Source organism: Schistocerca piceifrons, chromosome 7, assembly GCF_021461385.2.
Source record: "Schistocerca piceifrons isolate TAMUIC-IGC-003096 chromosome 7, iqSchPice1.1, whole genome shotgun sequence".
NCBI lineage: Eukaryota > Metazoa > Arthropoda > Insecta > Orthoptera > Acrididae > Schistocerca > Schistocerca piceifrons.
Window position 1 is genome coordinate 92,784,755 of NC_060144.1, and position 23,972 is coordinate 92,808,726.

Consider the following 23,972-nt stretch of genomic DNA (forward strand, 5'->3'; position numbering starts at 1 on the left):
ACCATGTTCAGAGCGGCGCGTCCTACAGAAAAGTTTTCAACCCAAGCTGTTTTCAACCCAAGCTGGTGGCAACTCTGGATAGAACAACAATATATATATATCTTACCTTACAGAACCACACACAACTGGAAGAACAGTTTGACTAATGATAGAGAATGGACAAATCTGAGTGATCAGACTGGGTTCAGGAAAGCAAGTAGCTGTTAAGTTCCATTTGGCTTCTCCCTCTCCCAGAATTATCTATTCTGTTTTGTTTCTCACCTCTCACCATGTTCAGAGCGGCGCGTCCTACAGAAAAGTTTTCAACCCAAGCTGTTTTCAACCCAAGCTGGTGGCAACTCTGGATAGAACAGCAATATATATATCTTACCTTACAGATCCACACACAACCGAAAGAACAGTTTGACTAATGACAGAGAATGGACAAATCTGAGTGATCAGACTAGATTCAGGAAAGCAAGTAGCTGTTAAGTTCCATTTGGCTTCTCCCTCTCCCAGAATTATCTATTCTGTTTTGTTTCTCACCTCTCACCATGTTCAGAGCGGCGCGTCCTACAGAAAACTTTTCAACCCAAGCTGTTTTCAACCCAAGCTGGTGGCAACTCTGGATAGAACAACAATATATATATCTTACCTTACAGAACCACACACAACCGAAAGAACAGTTTGACTAATGATAGAGAATGGACAAATCTGAGTGATCAGACTAGGTTCAGGAAAGCAAGTAGCTGTTAAGTTCCATTTGGCTTCTCTCTCTCCCAGAATTATCTATCTGTTTTGTTTCTCACCTCTCACCATGTTCAGAGCGGCGCGTCCTACAGAAAAGTTTTCAGCCCAAGCTGTTTTCAACCCAAGCTGGTTTCAACTCTGGATAGAACAACAATATATATATCTTACCTTACAGAACCACACACAACCGGAAGAACAGTTTGACTAATGATAGAGAATGGACAAATCTGAGTGATCAGACTAGGTTCAGGAAAGCAAGTAGCTGTTAAGTTCCATTTGGCTTCTCCCTCTCCCAGAATTATCTATTCTGTTTTGTTTCTCACCTCTCACCATGTTCAGAGCGGCGCGTCCTACAGAAAAGTTTTCAACCCAAGCTGTTTTCAACCCAAGCTGGTGGCAACTCTGGATAGAACAACAATATATATATCTTACCTTACAGAACCACACACAACCGGAAGAACAGTTTGACTAATGATAGTTAATGGACAAATCTGAGTGATCAGACTAGGTTCAGGATAGCAAGTAGCTGTTAAGTTCCATTTGGCGTCTCCCTCTCCCAGAATTATCTATTCTGTTTTGTTTCTGACCTCTCACCATGTTCAGAGCGGCGCGTCCTACAGAAAAGTTTTCAACCCAAGCTGTTTTCAACCCAAGCTGGTGGCAACTCTGGATAGAACAACAATATATATATATATATTACCTTACAGAACCACACACACCCGGAAGAACAGTTTGACTAATGATAGAGAATGGACAAATCTGAGTGATCGGACTAGGTTCAGGAAAGCAAGTAGCTGTTAAGTTCCATTTGGCTTCTCCCTCTCCCAGAATTATCTATTCTGTTTTGTTTCTCACCTCTCACCATGTTCAGAGCGGCGCGTCCTACAGAAAAGTTTTCAACCCAAGCTGTTTTCAACCCAAGCTGGTGGCAAATCTGGATAGAACAACAAAATATATATCTTACCTTACAGAACCACACACAACCGAAAGAACAGTTTGACTAATGATAGAGAATGGACAAATCTGAGTGATCAGACTAGGTTCAGTAAAGCAAGTAGCTGTTAAGTTCCATTTGGCTTCTCCCTCTCCCAGAATTATCTATTCTGTTTTGTTTCTCACCTCTCACCATGTTCAGAGCGGCGCGTCCTACAGAAAAGTTTTCAACCCAAGCTGTTTTCAACCCAAGCTCGTAGCAACTCTGGATAGAACAACAATATATATATCTTACCTTACAGAACCACACAAAACCGAAAGAACAGTTTGACTAATGATAGAGAATGGACAAATCTGAGTGATCAGACTAGGTTCAGGAAAGCAAGTAGCTGTTAAGTTCAATTTGGCGTCTCCCTCTCCCAGAATTATCTATTCTGTTTTGTTTCTCACCTCTCACCATGTTCAGAGCGGCGCGTCCTACAGAAAAGTTTTCAACCCAAGCTGTTTTCAACCCAAGCTGGTGGCAACTCTGGATAGAACAACAATATATATATCTTACCTTACAGAACCACACACAACCGGAAGAACAGTTTGACTAATGATAGAGAATGGACAAATCTGAGTGATCAGACTAGGTTCAGGAAAGCAAGTAGCTGTTAAGTTCCATTTGGCTTCTCCCTCTCCCAGAATTATCTATTCTGTTTTGTTTCTCACCTCTCACCATGTTCAGAGCGGCGCGTCCTACAGAAAAGTTTTCAACCCAAGCTGTTTTCAACCCAAGCTGGTGGCAACTCTGGATAGAACAACAATATATATATCTTACCTTACAGAACCACACACAACCGAAAGAACAGTTTGACTAATGATAGAGAATGGACAAATCTGAGTGATCAGACTAGGTTCAGGAAAACAAGTAGCTGTTAAGTTCCATTTGGCTTCTCCCTCTCCCAGAATTATCTATTCTGTTTTGTTTCTCACCTCTCACCATGTTCAGAGCGGCGCGTCCTACAGAAAAGTTTTCAACCCAAGATGTTTTCAACCCAAGCTGGTGGCAACTCTGGATAGAACAACAATATATATATCTTACCTTACAGAACCACACACAACTGGAAGAACAGTTTGACTAATGATAGAGAATGGACAAATCTGAGTGATCAGACTAGGTTCAGGAAAGCAAGTAGCTGTTAAGTTCCATTTGGCTTCTCCCTCTCCCAGAATTATCTATTCTGTTTTGTTTCTCACCTCTCACCATGTTCAGAGCGGCGCGTCCTACAGAAAAGTTTTCAACCCAAGCTGTTTTCAACCCAAGCTGGTGGCAACTCTGGATAGAACAGCAATATATATATCTTACCTTACAGAACCACACACAACCGAGAGAACAGTTTGACTAATGACAGAGAATGGACAAATCTGAGTGATCAGACTAGATTCAGGAAAGCAAGTACCTGTTAAGTTCCATTTGGCTTCTCCCTCTCCCAGAATTATCTATTCTGTTTTGTTTCTCACCTCTCACCATGTTCAGAGCGGCGCGTCCTACAGAAAAGTTTTCAACCCAAGCTGTTTTCAACCCAAGCTGGTGGCAACTCTGGATAGAACAACAATATATATATCTTACCTTACAGAACCACACACAACCGAAAGAACAGTTTGACTAATGATAGAGAATGGACAAATCTGAGTGATCAGACTAGGTTCAGGAAAACAAGTAGCTGTTAAGTTCCATTTGGCTTCTCCCTCTCCCAGAGTTATCTATTCTGTTTTGTTTCTCACCTCTCACCATGTTCAGAGCGGCGCGTCCTACAGAAAAGTTTTCAACCCAAGCTGTTTTCAACCCAAGCTGGTGGCAACTCTGGATAGAACAACAATATATATATCTTACCTTACAGAACCACACACAACCGAAAGAACAGTTTGACTAATGATAGAGAATGGACAAATCTGAGTGATCAGACTAGGTTCAGGAAAGCAAGTAGCTGTTAAGTTCCATTTGGCTTCTCTCTCTCCCAGAATTATCTATCTGTTTTGTTTCTCACCTCTCACCATGTTCAGAGCGGCGCGTCCTACAGAAAAGTTTTCAGCCCAAGCTGTTTTCAACCCAAGCTGGTTTTAACTCTGGATAGAACAACAATATATATATCTTACCTTACAGAACCACACACAACCGGAAGAACAGTTTGACTAATGATAGAGAATGGACAAATCTGAGTGATCAGACTAGGTTCAGGAAAGCAAGTAGCTGTTAAGTTCCATTTGGCTTCTCCCTCTCCCAGAAATATCTATTCTGTTTTGTTTCTCACCTCTCACCATGTTCAGAGCGGCGCGTCCTACAGAAAAGTTTTCAACCCAAGCTGTTTTCAACCCAAGCTGGTGGCAACTCTGGATAGAACAACAATATATATATATATTACCTTACAGAACCACACACAACCGGAAGAACAGTTTGACTAATGATAGAGAATGGACAAATCTGAGTGATCAGACTAGGTTCAGGAAAGCAAGTAGCTGTTAAGTTCCATTTGGCTTCTCCCTCTCCCAGAATTATCTATTCTGTTTTGTTTCTCACCTCTCACCATGTTCAGAGCGGCGCGTCCTACAGAAAAGTTTTCAACCCAAGCTGTTTTCAACCCAAGCTGGTGGCAACTCTGGATAGAACAACAATATATATATCTTACCTTACAGAACCACACACAACCGGAAGAACAGTTTGACTAATGATAGAGAATGGACAAATCTGAGTGATCAGACTAGGTTCAGGATAGCAAGTAGCTGTTAAGTTCCATTTGGCGTCTCCATCTCCCAGAATTATCTATTCTGTTTTGTTTCTCACCTCTCACCATGTTCAGAGCGGCGCGTCCTACAGAAAAGTTTTCAACCCAAGCTGTTTTCAACCCAAGCTGGTGGCAACTCTGAATAGAACAACAATATATATATATCTTACCTTACAGAACCACACACAACTGGAAGAACAGTTTGACTAATGATAGAGAATGGACAAATCTGAGTGATCAGACTAGGTTCAGGAAAGCAAGTAGCTGTTAAGTTCCATTTGGCTTCTCCCTCTCCCAGAATTATCTATTCTGTTTTGTTTCTCACCTCTCACTATGTTCAGAGCGGCGCGTCCTACAGAAAAGTTTTCAACCCAAGCTGTTTTCAACCCAAGCTGGTGGCAACTCTGGATAGAATAGCAATACATATATCTTACCTTACAGAACCACACACAACCGAAAGAACAGTTTGACTAATGACAGAGAATGGACAAATCTGAGTGATCAGACTAGATTCAGGAAAGCAAGTAGCTGTTAAGTTCCATTTGGCTTCTCCCTCTCCCAGAATTATCTATTCTGTTTTGTTTCTCACCTCTCACCATGTTCAGAGCGGCGCGTCCTACAGAAAAGTTTTCAACCCAAGCTGTTTTCAACCCAAGCTAGTGGCAACTCTGGATAGAACAACAATATATATATCTTACCTTACAGAACCACACACAACCGAAAGAACAGTTTGACTAATGATAGAGAATGGACAAATCTGAGTGATCAGACTAGGTTCAGGAAAGCAAGTAGCTGTTAAGTTCCATTTGGCTTCTCTCTCTCCCAGAATTATCTATCTGTTTTGTTTCTCACCTCTCACCATGTTCAGAGCGGCGCGTCCTACAGAAAAGTTTTCAGCCCAAGCTGTTTTCAACCCAAGCTGGTTTCAACTCTGGAGAGAACAACAATATATATATCTTACCTTACAGAACCACACACAACCGGAAGAACAGTTTGACTAATGATAGAGAATGGACAAATCTGAGTGATCAGACTAGGTTCAGGAAAGCAAGTAGCTGTTAAGTTCCATTTGGCTTCTCCCTCTCCCAGAATTATCTATTCTGTTTTGTTTCTCACCTCTCACCATGTTCAGAGCGGCGCGTCCTACAGAAAAGTTTTCAGCCCAAGCTGTTTTCAACCCAAGCTGGTGGCAACTCTGGATAGAACAACAATATATATATCTTACCTTACAGAACCACACACAACCGGAAGAACAGTTTGACTAATGATAGTTAATGGACAAATCTGAGTGATCAGACTAGGTTCAGGATAGCAAGTAGCTGTTAAGTTCCATTTGGCGTCTCCCTCTCCCAAAATTATCTATTCTGTTTTGTTTCTCACCTCTCACCATGTTCAGAGCGGCGCGTCCTACAGAAAAGTTTTCAACCCAAGCTGTTTTCAACCCAAGCTGGTGGCAACTCTGGATAGAACAACAATATATATATATATTACCTTACAGAACCACACACAACCGGAAGAACAGTTTGACTAATGATAGAGAATGGACAAATCTGAGTGATCAGACTAGGTTCAGGAAAGCAAGTAGCTGTTAAGTTCCATTTGGCTTCTCCCTCTCCCAGAATTATCTATTCTGTTTTTTTTCTCACCTCTCACCATGTTCAGAGCGGCGCGTCCTACAGAAAAGTTTTCAACCCAAGCTGTTTTCAACCCAAGCTGGTGGCAACTCTGGATAGAACAACAATATATATATCTTACCTTACAGAACCACACACAACCGGAAGAACAGTTTGACTAATGATAGAGAATGGACAAATCTGAGTGATCAGACTAGGTTCAGGATAGCAAGTAGCTGTTAAGTTCCATTTGGCGTCTCCCTCTCCCAGAATTATCTATTCTGTTTTGTTTCTCACCTCTCACCATGTTCAGAGCGGCGCGTCCTACAGAAAAGTTTTCAACCCAAGCTGTTTTCAACCCAAGCTGGTGGCAACTCTGGATAGAACAGCAATATATATATCTTACCTTACAGAACCACACACAACCGGAAGAACAGTTTGACTAATGATAGAGAATGGACAAATCTGAGTGATCAGACTAAGTTCAGGAAAGCAAGTAGCTGTTAAGTTCCATTTGGCTTCTCCCTCTCCCAGAATTATCTATTCTGTTTTGTTTCTCACCTCTCACCATGTTCAGAGCGGCGCGTCCTACAGAAAAGTTTTCAACCCAAGCTGTTTTCAACCCAAGCTGGTGGCAACTCTGGATAGAACAACAATATATATATCTTACCTTACAGAACCACACACAACCGAAAGAACAGTTTGACTAATGATAGAGTATGGACAAATCTGAGTGATCAGACTAGGTTCAGGAAAAGAAGTAGCTGTTAAGTTCCATTTGGCTTCTCCCTCTCCCAGAATTATCTATTCTGTTTTGTTTCTCACCTCTCACCATGTTCAGAGCGGCGCGTCCTACAGAAAAGTTTTCAACCCAAGCTGTTTTCAACCCAAGCTGGTGGCAACTCTGGATAGAACAGCAATATATATATCTTACCTTACAGAACCACACACAACCGAAAGAACAGTTTGACTAATGACAGAGAATGGACAAATCTGAGTGATCAGACTAGATTCAGGAAAGCAAGTAGCTGTTAAGTTCCATTTGGCTTCTCCCTCTCCCAGAATTATCTATTCTGTTTTGTGTCTCACCTCTCACCATGTTCAGAGCGGCGCGTCCTACGGAAAAGCTTTCAACCCAAGCTGTTTTCAACCCAAGCTGGTGGCAACTCTGGATAGAACAACAATATATATATCTTACCTTACAGAACCACACACAACCGAAACAACAGTTTGACTAATGATAGAGAATGGACAAATCTGAGTGATCAGACTAGGTTCAGGAAAACAAGTAGCTGTTAAGTTCCATTTGGCTTCTCCCTCTCCCAGAATTATCTATTCTGTTTTGTTTCTCACCTCTCACCATGTTCAGAGCGGCGCGTCCTACAGAAAAGTTTTCAACCCAAGCTGTTTTCAACCCAAGCTGGTGGCAACTCTGGATAGAACAACAAAATATATATCTTAACTTACAGAACCACACACAACCGGAAGAACAGTTTGACCAATGATAGAGAATTGACAAATCTGAGTGATCAGACTAGGTTCAGGAAAGCAAGTAGCTGTTAAGTTCCATTTGGCTTCTCCCTCTCCCAGAATTATCTATTCTGTTTTGTTTCTCACCTCTCACCATGTTCAGAGCGGCGCGTCCTACAGAAAAGTTTTCAACCCAAGCTGTTTTCAACCCAAGCTGGTGGCAACTCTGGATAGAACAGCAATATATATATCTTACCTTACAGAAACACACACAACCGAAAGAACAGTTTGACTAATGACAGAGAATGGACAAATCTGAGTGATCAGACTAGGTTCAGGAAAGCAAGTAGCTGTTAAGTTCCATTTGGCTTCTCCCTCTCCCAGAATTATCTATTCTGTTTTGTTTCCCACCTCTCACCATGTTCAGAGCGGCGCGTCCTACAGAAAAGTTTTCAACCCAAGCTGGTTTCAACCCAAGCTGGTGGCAACTCTGGATAGAACAACAATATATATATCTTACCTTACAGAACCACACACAACCGGAAGAACAGTTTGACTAATGATAGAGAATGGACAAATCTGAGTGATCAGACTAGGTTCAGGATAGCAAGTAGCTGTTAAGTTCCATTTGGCGTCTCCCTCTCCCAGAATTATCTATTCTGTTTTGTTTCTCACCTCTCACCATGTTCAGAGCGGCGCGTCCTACAGAAAAGTTTTCAACCCAAGCTGTTTTCAACCCAAGCTGGTGGCAACTCTGGATAGAACAACAATATATATATATATTACCTTACAGAACCACACACAACCGGAAGAACAGTTTGACTAATGATAGAGAATGGACAAATCTGAGTGATCAGACTAGGTTCAGGAAAGCAAGTAGCTGTTAAGTTCCATTTGGCTTCTCCCTCTCCCAGAATTATCTATTCTGTTTTGTTTCTCACCTCTCACCATGTTCAGAGCGGCGCGTCCTACAGAAAAGTTTTCAACCCAAGCTGTTTTCAACCCAAGCTGGTGGCAACTCTGGATAGAACAACAATATATATATCTTACCTTACAGAACCACACACAACCGAAAGAACAGTTTGACTAATGATAGAGAATGGACAAATCTGAGTGATCAGACTAGGTTCAGGAAAACAAGTAGCTGTTAAGTTCCATTTGGCTTCTCCCTCTCCCAGAATTATCTATTCTGTTTTGTTTCTCACGTCTCACCATGTTCAGAGCGGCGCGTCCTACAGAAAAGTTTTCAACCCAAGCTGTTTTCAACCCAAGCTGGTGGCAACTCTGGATAGAACAACAATATATATATCTTACCTTACAGAACCACACACAACCGGAAGAACAGTTTGACTAATGATAGAGAATGGACAAATCTGAGTGATCAGACTAGGTTCAGGAAAGCAAGTAGCTGTTAAGTTCCATTTGGCTTCTCCCTCTCCCAGAATTATCTATTCTGTTTTGTTTCTCACCTCTCACCATGTTCAGAGCGGCGCGTCCTACAGAAAAGTTTTCAACCCAAGCTGTTTTCAACCCAAGCTGGTGGCAACTCTGGATAGAACAGCAATATATATATCTTACCTTACAGAACCACACACAACCGAAAGAACAGTTTGACTAATGACAGAGAATGGACAAATCTGAGTGATCAGACTAGATTCAGGAAAGCAAGTAGCTGTTAAGTTCCATTTGGCTTCTCCCTCTCCCAGAATTTTCTATTCTGTTTTGTTTCTCACCTCTCACCATGTTCAGAGCGGCGCGTCCTACAGAAAAGTTTTCAACCCAAGCTGTTTTCATCCCAAGCTGGTGGCAACTCTGGATAGAACAATAATATATATATCTTACCTTACAGAACCACACACAACCGAAAGAACAGTTTGACTAATGATAGAGAATGGACAAATCTGAGTGATCAGACTAGGTTCAGGAAAACAAGTAGCTGTTAAGTTCCATTTGGCTTCTCCCTCTCCCAGAATTATCTATTCTGTTTTGTTTCTCACCTCTCACCATGTTCAGAGCGGCGCGTCCTACAGAAAAGTTTTCAACCCAAGCTGTTTTCAACCCAAGCTGTTTTCAACCCAAGCTGGTGGCAACTCTGGATAGAACAACAATATATATATATATATTACCTTACAGAACCACACACAACCGGAAGAACAGTTTGACTAATGATAGAGAATGGACAAATCTCAGTGATCAGACTAGGTTCAGGAAAGCAAGTAGCTGTTAAGTTCCATTTGGCTTCTCCATCTCCCAGAATTATCTATTCTGTTTTGTTTCTCACCTCTCACCATGTTCAGAGCGGCGCGTCCTACAGAAAAGTTTTCAACCCAAGCTGTTTTCAACCCAAGCTGGTGGCAACTCTGGATAGAACAACAATATATATATCTTACCTTACATAACCACACACAACCGAAAGAACAGTTTGACTAATGATAGAGAATGGACAAATCGGAGTGATCAGACTAGGTTCAGGAAAGCAAGTAGCTGTTAAGTTCCATTTGGCTTCTCCCTCTCCCAGAATTATCTATTCTGTTTTGTTTCTCACCTCTCACCATGTTCAGAGCGGCGCGTCCTACAGAAAAGTTTTCAACCCAAGCTGTTTTCAACCCAAGCTCGTGGCAACTCTGGATAGAACAACAATATATATATCTTACCTTACAGAACCACACACAACCGAAAGAACAGTTTGACTAATGATAGAGAATGGACAAATCTGAGTGATCAGACTAGGTCCAGGAAAGCAAGTAGCTGTTAAGTTCCATTTGGCTTCTCCCTCTCCCAGAATTATCTATTCTGTTTTGTTTCTCACCTCTCACCATGTTCAGAGCGGCGCGTCCTACAGAAAAGTTTTCAACCCAAGCTGTTTTCAACCCAAGCTGGTAGCAACTCTGGATAGAACAACAATATATATATCTTACCTTACAGAACCACACACAACCGAAAGAAGAGTTTGACTAATGATAGAGAATGGACAAATCTGAGTGATCAGACTAGGTTCAGGAAAACAAGTAGCTGTTAAGTTCCATTTGGCTTCTCCCTCTCCCAGAATTATCTATTCTGTTTTGTTTCTCACCTCTCACCATGTTCAGAGCGGCGCGTCCTACAGAAAAGTTTTCAACCCAAGCTGTTTTCAACCCAAGCTGGTGGCAACTCTGGATAGAACAACAATATATATATCTTACCTTACAGAACCACACACAACCGGAAGAACAGTTTGACTAATGATAGAGAATGGACAAATCTGAGTGATCAGACTAGGTTCAGGAAAGCAAGTAGCTGTTAAGTTCCATTTGGCTTCTCCCTCTCCCAGAATTATCTATTCTGTTTTGTTTCTCACCTCTCACCATGTTCAGAGCGGCGCGTCCTACAGAAAAGTTTTCAACCCAAGCTGTTTTCAACCCAAGCTGGTGGCAACTCTGGATAGAACAACAATATATATATCTTACCTTACAGAACCACACACAACCGAAAGAACAGTTTGACTAATGACAGAGAATGGACAAATCTGAGTGATCAGACTAGATTCAGGAAAGCAAGTAGCTGTTAAGTTCCATTTGGCTTCTCCCTCTCCCAGAATTATCTATTCTGTTTTGTTTCTCACCTCTCACCATGTTCAGAGCGGCGCGTCCTGCAGAAAAGTTTCAACCCAAGCTGTTTTCAACCCAAGCTGGTGGCAACTCTGGATAGAACAACAATATATATATATCTTACCTTACAGAACCACACACAACCGAAAGAACAGTTTGACTAATGATAGAGAATGGACAAATCTGAGTGATCAGACTCGGTTCAGGAAAGCAAGTAGCTGTTAAGTTCCATTTGGCTTCTCTCTCTCCCAGAATTATCTATCTGTTTTGTTTCTCACCTCTCACCATGTTCAGAGCGGCGCGTCCTACAGAAAAGTTTTCAGCCCAAGCTGTTTTCAACCCAAGCTGGTTTCAACTCTGGATAGAACAACAATATATATATCTTACCTTACAGAACCACACACAACCGGAAGAACAGTCTGACTAATGATAGAGAATGGACAAATCTGAGTGATCAGACTAGGTTCAGGAAAGCAAGTAGCTGTTAAGTTCCATTTGGCTTCTCCCTCTCCCAGAATTATCTATTCTGTTTTGTTTCTCACCTCTCACCATGTTCAGAGCGGCGCGTCCTACAGAAAAGTTTTCAACCCAAGCTGTTTTCAACCCAAGCTGGTGGCAACTCTGGATAGAACAACAATATATATATCTTACCTTACAGAACCACACACAACCGGAAGAACAGTTTGACTAATGATAGAGAATGGACAAATCTGAGTGATCAGACTAGGTCCAGGATAGCAAGTAGCTGTTAAGTTCCATTTGGCGTCTCCCTCTCCCAGAATTATCTATTCTGTTTTGTTTCTCACCTCGCACCATGTTCAGAGCGGCGCGTCCTACAGAAAAGTTTTCAACCCAAGCTGTTTTCAACCCAAGCTGGTGGCAACTCTGGATAGAACAACAATATATATATCTTACCTTACAGAACCACACACAACCGAAAGAACAGTTTGACTAATGATAGAGAATGGACAAATCTGAGTGATCAGACTAGGTTCAGGAAAGCAAGTAGCTGTTAAGTTCCAATTGACTTCTCCCTCTACCAGAATTATCTATTCTGTTTTGTTTCTCACCTCTCACCATGTTCAGAGCGGCGCGTCCTACAGAAAAGTTTTCAACCCAAGCTGTTTTCAACCCAAGCTGGTAGCAACTCTGGATAGAACAACAATATATATATCTTACCTTACAGAACCACACACAACCGAAAGAACAGTTTGACTAATGATAGAGAATGGACAAATCTGAGTGATCAGACTAGGTTCAGGAAAGCAAGTAGCTGTTAAGTTCCATTTGGCTTCTCTCTCTCCCAGAATTATCTACCTGTTTTGTTTCTCACCTCTCACCATGTTCAGAGCGGAGCGTCCTACAGAAAAGTTTTCAGCCCAAGCTGTTTTCAACCCAAGCTGGTTTCAACTCTGGATAGAACAACAATATATATATCTTACCTTACAGAACCACACACAACCGAAAGAACAGTTTGACTAATGATAGAGAATGGACAAATCTGAGTGATCAGACTAGGTTCAGGAAAGCAAGTAGCTGTTAAGTTCCATTTGGCTTCTCCCTCTCCCAGAATTATCTATTCTGTTTTGTTTCTCACCTCTCACCATGTTCAGAGCGGCGCGTCCTACAGAAAAGTTTTCAACCCAAGCTGTTTTCAACCCAAGCTGGTGGCAACTCTGGATAGAACAACAATATATATATCTTACCTTACAGAACCACACACAACCGAAAGAACAGTTTGACTAATGATAGAGAATGGACAAATCTGAGTGATCAGACTAGGTTCAGGAAAGCAAGTAGCTGTTAAGTTCCATTTGGCTTCTCCCTCTCCCAGAATTATCTATTCTGTTTTGTTTCTCACCTCTCACCATGTTCAGAGCGGCGCGTCCTACAGAAAAGTTTTCAACCCAAGCTGTTTTCAACCCAAGCTGGTGGCAACTCTGGATAGAACAACAATATATATATCTTACCTTACAGAACCACACACAACCGAAAGAACAGTTTGACTAATGATAGAGAATGGACAAATCTGAGTGATCAGACTAGGTTCAGGAAAACAAGTAGCTGTTAAGTTCCATTTGGCTTCTCCCTCTCCCAGAATTATCTATTCTGTTTTGTTTCTCACCTCTCACCATGATCAGAGCGGCTCGTCCTACAGAAAAGTTTTCAACCCAAGCTGTTTTCAACCCAAGCTGGTGGCAACTCTGGATAGAACAACAATATATATATCTTACCTTACAGAACCACACACAACCGGAAGAACAGTTTGACTAATGATAGAGAATGGACAAATCTGAGTGATCAGACTAGGTTCAGGAAAGCAAGTAGCTGTTAAGTTCCATTTGGCTTCTCCCTCTCCCAGAATTATCTATTCTGTTTTGTTTCTCACCTCTCACCATGTTCAGAGCGGCGCGTCCTACAGAAAAGTTTTCAACCCAAGCTGTTTTCAACCCAAGCTGGTGGCAACTCTGGATAGAACAACAATATATATATCTTACCTTACAGAACCACACACAACCGAAAGAACAGTTTGACTAATGATAGAGAATGGGCAAATCTGAGTGATCAGACTAGGTTCAGGAAAGCAAGTAGCTGTTAAGTTCCATTTGGCTTCTCTCTCTCCCAGAACTATCTATCTGTTTTGTTTCTCACCTCTCACCATGTTCAGAGCGGCGCGTCCTACAGAAAAGTTTTCAGCCCAAGCTGTTTTCAACCCAAGCTGGTTTCAACTCTGGATAGAACAACAATATATATATCTTACCTTACAGAACCACACACAACCGGAAGAACAGTTTGACTAATGATAGAGAATGGACAAATCTGAGTGATCAGACTAGGTTCAGGAAAGCAAGTAGCTGTTAAGTTCCATTTGGCTTCTCCGTCTCCCAGAATTATCTATTCTGTTTTGTTTCTCACCTCTCACCATGTTCAGAGCGGCGCGTCCTACAGAAAAGTTTTCAACCTAAGCTGGTGGCAACTCTGGATAGAACAACAATATATATATCTTACCTTACAGAACCACACACAACCGGAAGAACAGTTTGACTAATGATAGAGAATGGACAAATCTGAGTGATCAGACTAGGTTCAGGATAGCAAGTAGCTGTTAAGTTCCATTTGGCGTCTCCCTCTCCCAGAATTATCTATTCTGTTTTGTTTCTCACCTCTCACCATGTTCAGAGCGGCGCGTCCTACAGAAAAGTTTTCAACCCAAGCTGTTTTCAACCCAAGCTGGTGGCAACTCTGGATAGAACAACAATATATATATATATATTACCTTACAGAACCACACACAACCGGAAGAACAGTTTGACTAATGATGGAGAATGGACAAATCTGAGTGATCAGACTAGGTTCAGGAAAGCAAGTAGCTGTTAAGTTCCATTTGGCTTCTCCCTCTCTCAGAATTATCTATTCTGTTTTGTTTCTCACCTCTCACCATGTTCAGAGCGGCGCGTCCTACAGAAAAGTTTTCAACCCAAGCTGTTTTCAACCCAAGCTGGTGGCAACTCTGGATAGAACAACAATATATATATCTTACCTTACAGAACCACACACAACCGAAAGAACAGTATGACTAATGATAGAGAATGGACAAATCGGAGTGATCAGACTAGGTTCAGGAGAGCAAGTAGCTGTTAAGTTCCATTTGGCTTCTCCCTCTCCCAGAATTATCAATTATCTATTCTGTTTTGTTTCTTACCTCTCACCATGTTCAGAGCGGCGCGTCCTACAAAAAAGTTTTCAACCCAAGCTGTTTTCAACCCAAGCTGGTGGCAACTCTGGATAGAACAACAATATATATATCTTACCTTACAGAACCACACACAACCGAAAGAACAGTTTGACTAATGATAGAGAATGGACAAATCTGAGTGATCAGACTAGGTTCAGGAAAGCAAGTAGCTGTTAAGTTCCATTTGGCTTCTGTCACTCCCAGAATTATCTATCTGTTTTGTTTCTCACCTCTCGCCATGTTCAGAGCGGCGCGTCCTACAGAAAAGTTTTCAGCCCAAGCTGTTTTCAACCCAAGCTGGTTTCAACTCTGGATAGAACAACAATATATATATCTTACCTTACAGAACCACACACAACCGGAAGAACAGTTTGACTAATGATAGAGAATGGACAAATCTGAGTAATCAGACTAGGTTCAGGAAAGCAAGTAGCTGTTAAGTTCCATTTGGCTTCTCCCTCTCCCAGAATTATCTATTCTGTTTTGTTTCTCACCTCTCACCATGTTCAGAGCGGCGCGTCCTACAGAAAAGTTTTCAACCCAAGCTGTTTTCAACCCAAGCTGGTGGCAACTCTGGATAGAACAACAACATATATATCTTACCTTACAGAACCACACACAACCGGAAGAACAGTTTGACTAATGATAGAGAATGGACAAATCTGAGTGATCAGACTAGGTTCAGGAAAGCAAGTAGCTGTTAAGTTCCATTTGGCTTCTCCCTCTCCCAGAATTATCTATTCTGTTTTGTTTCTCACCTCTCACCATGTTCAGAGCGGCGCGTCCTACAGAAAAGTTTTCAACCCAAGCTGTTTTCAGCCCAAGCTGGTGGCAACTCTGGATAGAACAATAATATATATATCTTACCTTACAGAACCACACACAACCGAAAGAACAGTTTGACTAATGATAGAGAATGGACAAATCTGAGTGATCAGACTAGGTTCAGGAAAGCAAGTAGCTGTTAAGTTCCATTTGGCTTCTCCCTCTCCCAGAATTATCTATTCTGTTTTGTTTCTCACCTCTCACCATGTTCAGAGCGGCGCGTCCTACAGAAAAGTTTTCAACCCAAGCTGTTTTCAACCCAAGCTGGTGGCAACTCTGGATAGAACAACAATATATATATCTTACCTTACAGAACCACACACACCCGAAAGAACAGTTTGACTAATGATAGAGAATGGACAAATCTGAGTGATCAGACTAGGTTCAGGAAAGCAAGTAGCTGTTAAGTTCCATTTGGCTTCTCCCTCTCCCAGAATTATCTATTCTGTTTTTTTTCTCACCTCCCCACAGCTGTCTCAGTGTGAATAAATACGCTTTCAAGAGTCGTAAAATGGACACATCGATGTAGGATCTCCACGTGTGTCGATAATGGAAGGTTTGACATAAAAGATGATGCTGGGTGAAGATAGGACGATTCTTTCTCTGTTGTCATCAAGCCATCGATGTACTTCATCTGCCTACAATGCTCATCACAATCCATCTCGAAAAATTGCTGTTTAATATTGTGTCTAACATTCGCGAATTCTGTTACTACTTTACGGTCACTATCTGGTGTTATAGCAACATCTACACGTTTGCAAACAAACGCTGTTAACATTTACAAGGTGGTAAACAGCAGAATTCTGAAATTAACTAACTATATGTTCTATTTTTTTCTGTTTATGTACACATGTAAAACCCCTCCAAAGTGTTGGGCTGTTGAGCATAATGTCGTATATCCGTGGACAGACGTTTAAGCCCTTACTGCTGTAAGTCTGTTAGTTCAATTGGATGGAGCGCTGTTGTAATAGTTTAAACAGTATATATGTTGAAAAAAAAGCATACTTTAACAAATTTTCATATTATGGTACTCGAAGCCAGAACTATGTGACTACAAAGCTTCGGATTCTTTAATGTACACAAGTATTTCACTTAAGTCAGGTAAAATTACATATGCTGGGGGTTCCAAGCTAGGCTCTTTAATCTGCTATGCTTAGGACAATTGGATCTACTTTGGGATCTCACTTAAGTAGGTCTAAATTTAAGAAAATTACACATGCTGTCTGTCGAAACAGGAACCTAAAGACAACAAAGCTTCCGACAATTGGCTGTACTTTGATGAGACACTGGACTGTTAGCGTAGTTGGGTAATCTTGCGATACAATTTACCACTGGACTGTCTCTTGACAGTTCAGCTGTTTATGACCTAGGAAAGTTAAAAAATGGTTCAAATGGCTCTAAGCACTATTGAACTTAACATCTGAGGTGATCAGTCCCCTAGACTTAGAATTACGTAAACCCAACTAACCTAACGACATCTCACACATCCATGCCCAAGCAGCAGCGCGGTTCCAGACTGAAGCGCCTAGAGCCTCTCGGCCACAGCGGCCGGCGACAATTAAAAAAGGCGAAAGTAGGTTAGGGTAATGATGATACTACAATGAATTGTGCTCGACCATACGCATTACTCCCACTTACACTGATCTATCCCGTTCTGGAGTATAGCTGTGCGGTATAGTACCCTTACCAGATAGGAATGACGGAGGGCATCGAGAACGTTAAAAGTAGAGCAGCTCGTCTTTTTCATAATAAAAACGGTACATGTGGCGGTGCGAAAAGTTCAGTTACATTTACTGATATAAGTAGGTTTCGTGAACTGTACCCAATACTTGGCCTGTCCTAAGCTACTAATTCATCACTGAAGAGAGTAGCCCACTTAAAATTTGGTTTTGTGATATAATTGCTCGTTGCACGATGCCCATCCAAATAGTCGACTAAGTGAATATACCTGTGTCTCATCCGTAGTTTTGTTGAGAACTGCGTTATACATTAGTTTATAAACTTCTCAAAATCACATCAGTTCTATGCCCATGATTTCAGCCATATCCGTCCCCAGACTGAGACATTGCTTGAGATTTGAAAAATGAAATAGATATCTCTTTTGACCCACCAGTAGCATCAACACCTCGGGGAGGGAATAGTTTCGTGGAACTTGGTGCTCTGGATAAAGAGGCACATCGCTGTGCACGTCATACAAGCTACACTGAAACGCCAAAGCAACTGGTATAGGCATGCATATTTAAATAAAGAGATATGTAAACAGGCAGAATACGGCGCTGCAGCTGGCAATAAGACAACAAGAGTCTGGCGCAGGTGTTACACCGGTTACTGCTGCTACACTGGCAGGGTATCAAGATTTAAGGGAGTTCGAACGTAGTGTTGTAGTCAGCGCACGAGCGATGGGACACATCATCTCCGAGATAGTGATGGAAGTGAGGATTTTCCCATACGACCATTTCATGAGCGTACCGTGAATATCAGAAATCCGGTACAACATCAAATCTCCAGCATCTCTGCGGCCGGGAAAAGATCCTGCAAGAACGGGACCAACGACGACTGAAGAGAATCGTTCAACGTGACAGAAGTGGAACCCTTCCGCAAATTGCTGCAGATTTCAATGCTGAGCCCTCAGAAACTGTCAGCGACCGAACTATTTAACGAAACATCTTCGATATGGGTTTTCGGAGCGGAGGGCCCATCCGTGTAGCCTTGATGACTGCACAGCACAAAGCTTTACGCCCCGCCTGGGCCTGTCGACACCGACATTGGACTATCGATGACTGGAAACATGCTGCCTAGACAGACGAGTCTCATTTCAAGTTGTATCGAGCGGATGGACCTGTACGGGTACGGAGACGACCTCATGAATCCATGGACCCTGTGTGTCAGCATGGGGACTGATCAAGCTGGTGGAGGCTCTGTAATAGTGTGGGGCCTTTGCAGTTGGAGTGATGTGGGACCCGTCATACATCTAGGTACGATTCTGACACGAGACACGTACGTAAGCATCCTGTCTAATCACCTGCATCCATTCATGTCCATTGCGCATTCTGGCGGACTTAGGCAATTCCAGCAGGACAATGCGACACCTCTCACGTCCATAATTGCTAATAGTGGCTCCAGATACATTCTTCTGAATTTAAACACTTGCGCTGGCCACCGAAGTCCCCGACATGAACATTATTGATCACATCTGCGATGGCTTGCAACGTGCTGCTCATAAGAGATCTCCACTACCTCGTACTCTTACGGATTTATTGACATCCCTGCAGGATTCACGGTGTCAGTTCCCTCCACCACTACTTCAGACATTAGTAGAGTTCATGCCACGTCGTGTTGCGGCACTTCTGCGAGTTCGCAGGGGCCGTGCGCGATATTAGGCAGCTGTACCTGTTTCTTTGGCTCTTCAGTGTATTAGTATATGCGAGACGCACGTCTGAAATATATCCTACATCAGAAAAGTCTGCTACATCTGAGAGATCCTATCTCCAAATTTTATCACTGGATTCCGAATGAAACGTTCGACTTCGGGGACACTGGAGCATGAAAAACCTGTGTACATTGTTTCCGTCTCGGTACGCTATGTAACTTGAATCCGCAGTGTTTTACTGTACATTTCGCACATTCGCAGACTGCTTGCCTTGGGATGCCTAAGGGTACATTAGCAAGATCCTTTGCGAAATCCTTGGTCAGAAAACAACTGCACGTCCAGATAGATCTAAAGTTCGAGTTCGACATCTGCCAGCCCACACTAACCCAGATGAGAATGTGGAATCCAGGTTTTGTATTGTTATGCTTACACACCAGAACTGTTCAGGCACACCTGCAAGGAGACGTACATACATCTCCATATACTGTCTTGCGTATTCCTCTGAAATATAGTTATTTAACTACCTGCCTACAGACACTGCATGCCTATATTCTGCATTTCATTTTTATTTTATTTTATTTACACGTCTACTTCCGTAAGACCAAATTGAGGAGCAAATCTGCAAGATCATGGTACGTGTCAGTACATGAAATTACAACATAAAAGTAATAACAGATAAAAATAAAATGTTTATGAACCCAAAAAAGTGGCGGCAGCTGTAGACACTTAGTTGTAGTTACCAGAGCACCCTGTAACTAGGAAAACTGACCTTCCATTGGTATCACCGATGCTTATGCAGTGACCTAACTCTGAGTATGACTGAGCAGGAGGCAAGTACTTTATAGCAGACGACCAAGTGGTTCTCCCCACCCGTATGGTTGCCTAAGAGTGTCCGTGTTTTCCGAGCCTATCAGCGCTCTCGAATGGTCTAATGTTTAACTTAAGAGGTTCAGAGAGTTTCTTCATGCAAAGTTTGCATCCTGAAAAGCGATCTGATGACATCCCACATGACGTTACCACATGTAGTCTCATTACAGAAGACCGTTGTGTCCGCTCCAACTTTTGTTAAGTGCTGCACTGAGTGCTGCCAAAGCCACCTCTCACACTCTATGAGGTGATATGCTCACTGTCCCTTTGTCCATTGTCACTCCCGAGTGTTGATCTTGTTTGTGCCACAGTTGTGTCGCCAGCGGACATGTTCCATTTAATGCCATCCCAGATGGTTCTATTAAAGTTTTATTTCCACACTTAATTACCATTATCCTGTGCAACAGTATCAACTGCACCTCAGACTGTTTCAACTTGCGGCAAAACTGTATAAAGTTCCCTCTCATCCCCCATAGCTGGATCAGTTTGCCCCTAAAAACTGTATCGTCCTGCCCCAAAACTGTAAAATGTGCCCATAACTGTTTCAAATTGCCCTCCATGAATACGTCTGTATCTACATCTTTGATAGCCTCTTTATTGGCCCTAATTTCTCAAATATTCTTGTCGTGATCATTACATGGAATGTATGTGGGAGGAAGTAATGAGTTATCTGATTCACCTCAGAATATATTCTCACGAAATTTCAGTAGTAAACCTCTTGACGATACAACTCCTGTCTTGTAATATTTGCCAATGAAGTTGGTTGAGCATCTCGGTAACATTATCAACAGCTAAACGATCCTTAATGAAACACGCCACTCTTTATTGGATCTTCTCTGTCTCTTCTATCAGTCGTCCCTGATAAGGATTCCATACCGATGAACAATACTCATGACTCTTGTCTTATAAGCCTCTTCATTCATGGATGAGTTACGTATCCTTACGATTATTCCCATTAATCTTACTCTGGCCTCTGCTTTTCCTACTAAGCTTGATACTTTATGGTGGCTACTCTTTTCAGCAGTTTCTCATCAATAGTATAGCTGCACAGTAGTGCCTTTCGATTCCTATGTGTGCACAATGTTTTACATTCTGGGCCAACTACCAGAGCCTGCAGCATTCGTCAAGGTACTAGGTTGCCCCCAAATTGTATCAAATTCCCCCCTAAACTGTATCGGACTGCCCTTAAACTGTTGTATCAACTTTCCTCCTATTCTCTATCAACTTACCATTCTTAACTGTATCAGCTTGCCTAAAACTTAACAAATTTATGCCCTAAACTGCAACAAACAGCTCTAAACTTGTAATAAATTGCTCAAAGATCGTAACAGTTTGCCTCAAAACTAGAACGAATCGCACCACAATTTTTGAAAAATCTCCTGAAGACTGACAATTTGCTCAACAGTAATGTAACAGATTGCCCTCTGTACAGTAGCATCATTTAAATTTCATTTTCCTAAATATTTTTCCAATCTCTCTGCCTATCATTAAATTTCATCTCACACACTCCTCAGTTGCTCCCACCCACTGAACATTGGGCTCAACTTTTTGTGCCATGTTCAGATAAACTACAAATAATTGTGCTTAGTCATTAGTAAATCATACAATACACACATATTATGAGTATCAGTGCAGTTTCACTTTCTGGGAGATAGGTAGGTAGCTAGATAGATAGGAATACAGACAGATAGATAGATAGATAGAGAGAGGGAGAGAGAGAAAGAGAGAGAGAGAGAGAAAAAGGGAGGGAAAGATAGGGAATTTACCTCTCGATATCTCACCTGTCTCATAGGACGAAGCCCATTTGGATCAGCTAAGAGAGAGACAGTGCATGTCAGTTAACCGGTCTTATGTTGTGTGAAGCACAAACAGAATGAATATGAATGGCAAGGAAAAAATATACATTTTACAAGAAGTTATTATAAAATGTATTTTTTCATATATAATTTTTTCATACAATGTTTTCCCACTCAGCAATTTTCAATTTGCGAACAATTACACTGGATCACTAAACTGAAATCAAAAAGCATGCATCATAAAGGCAGCGTTCACCTTAAGTTACAATGTACGAGTTGCTTTTTTTAGATATTTAGATTGTGTATTACTTTATTTACATTTGGTACAAGTATTTACATTTTTGTAGAATAAAGTTAATTATAAAACTTCCTGGCAGATTAAAACTGTGTGCCGGACGGAGACTCGAACTCGGGAGCTTTGCCTTTCGCGTGCAAGTGCTCTACCAACTGAGCTACCCAAGCACGACTCAGGCCCCGTCCTCACAGCTTTACTTCTGCCAGTACCTCGTCTCCTACCTTCCAAACTTTACAGAAGCTCTCCTGCGAACCTAGTAGAACTAGCACTCCTGAAAGAAAGGATATTGCGGAGACATGGCTTAGCCACAGCCTGGGGGATGTTTCCAGAATGAGATTTTCACTCTGCAGTGTCCGCTGATTTGAAACTTCCTGGCAGATTAAAACTGTGTGCTGGACCGAGATTCGAACTCGGGACCTTTGCCTTTCGCGGGCAAGTGCTCTACCAACTGAGCTACCCAAGCACAACTCACGCCCCGTCCTTAATTATCATTTTTCATGTGGTAGTGAGCCCAAATTACTTTATTTATCTTACCCAGATGTATATGACGTTTGTCGCCCTGTGCTGATAAATTTAGTTTGTGTTGTTTAATTGCAGAAATGAACTGTTGCTTTGATTGATTTACTGATTGAACTACAAAGAGTACTGCATTTTTTACTTATGAAACCACGACACAGTGCCAGTAATCATCTATGGTTAACCTACTACGAAAAGATTATTTTCTACCTTTTTCTCTGTGCATTACGCGTTAAGTATCAGTCTCGGGAGCATACATTTTTGCTCGTAGAGCAACAAATCGTGTAACATGATCGCCATTAAATTCGTTTTTCAAAAACCAGACTTCTTTTTGTTCACCTGAGAAATACTATACCTGTTACTTGCTGCGAAGCCTGACATTTTGAATCCTGTGTGAACATCGCTCCTCATATCTCGTAGATATCTGGAGTTTTAATGTGATACCTTAACCTATCGGTTTCCTTGTATCTCAGTTTTAGTTGTTTTGCCGGAAATTGGTTTAATATGTAGGTGTAGTGAAAGTCGACTAAAAGTGTTTTCAGAATTTTCAAAATGACCAAATGCAATGGGTTTATAGAAGACTGCATTGTCTGCCCTGTCAATGGCGACTAAGTTTTCTGTACAAATAACGCTTCTTTGTAAATTTGGTTTTGCAATTAATGCAGCTGGCCTAAATCCGCCCCCCAGGATGTTGCTAGTCTTATGCCCTGCATCTTTTGCACAGTTTACATTGTTTCTCCAAACACAGAATTATTCATCGATCTGAACAAATTCAAAAAATCGTTTCTTTCAGTTATTCGTGTTCGTGCGTTAATCTTAATGTACCTCGCCTAAATGATAAAATTTTGTTGAATCTCTTTTTTTGAGAACAAATTTTTATTATAAACACTGTTCCAAATTTCTGTTGTGAATAATATTGTTTTTCTTATCTTATAACATCCAAAATAATTACTTCCTGCATACTGATGGTGGTGGCATGTTGTCTAGACAGAAGAGTAAATCCTATGTGAATCGTGAATACTCTCTACTTCTAAAACGTACCCATATTAAAGCTGACTGGTATCTTTTGTCCCACAAAAATTTGGACGCTCTCTGTGGGACATTATTCAAAATTGGACACCAAACGATTCATTATCGTCCTTTTGTACAAGCCATTGACATCACGATACGAGTATATGATGGAAGAGACATACGTAATGTTTGTCATCATAATCGGTCATGATTTTGCCGTTGGGAACTGCATATCTGCAACAACCATGAGCGATTTCCCCTCTAATACCTCTTTGAACAAACTGGAGCCGTTAGGAATTGGTTATAAGCTGCTATTTCGGTTTATTAAGTTTCGGAACAGAATCCCACGCCAAGCCAGGTGAAATAATGTAATGTACAGGACCCCAATTATATGCCTTAAGGCAAAGCCCGTGAAAGTTTTCGAACACATTGGCAATTACCAGCAAGTCAATTCCC

At 41.6% G+C, this 23,972-nt stretch overlaps 1 non-coding gene across 1 annotated transcript; it reads right to left on the reverse strand.

The window, feature by feature from the left end:
* Nucleotides 1-22,378: 22,378 nt before the first annotated feature.
* Nucleotides 22,379-22,453, reverse strand: Trnas-cga. The gene has a single exon. It is a non-coding gene; the product is annotated as a tRNA-Ser (tRNA).
* Nucleotides 22,454-23,972: the final 1,519 nt, after the last annotated feature.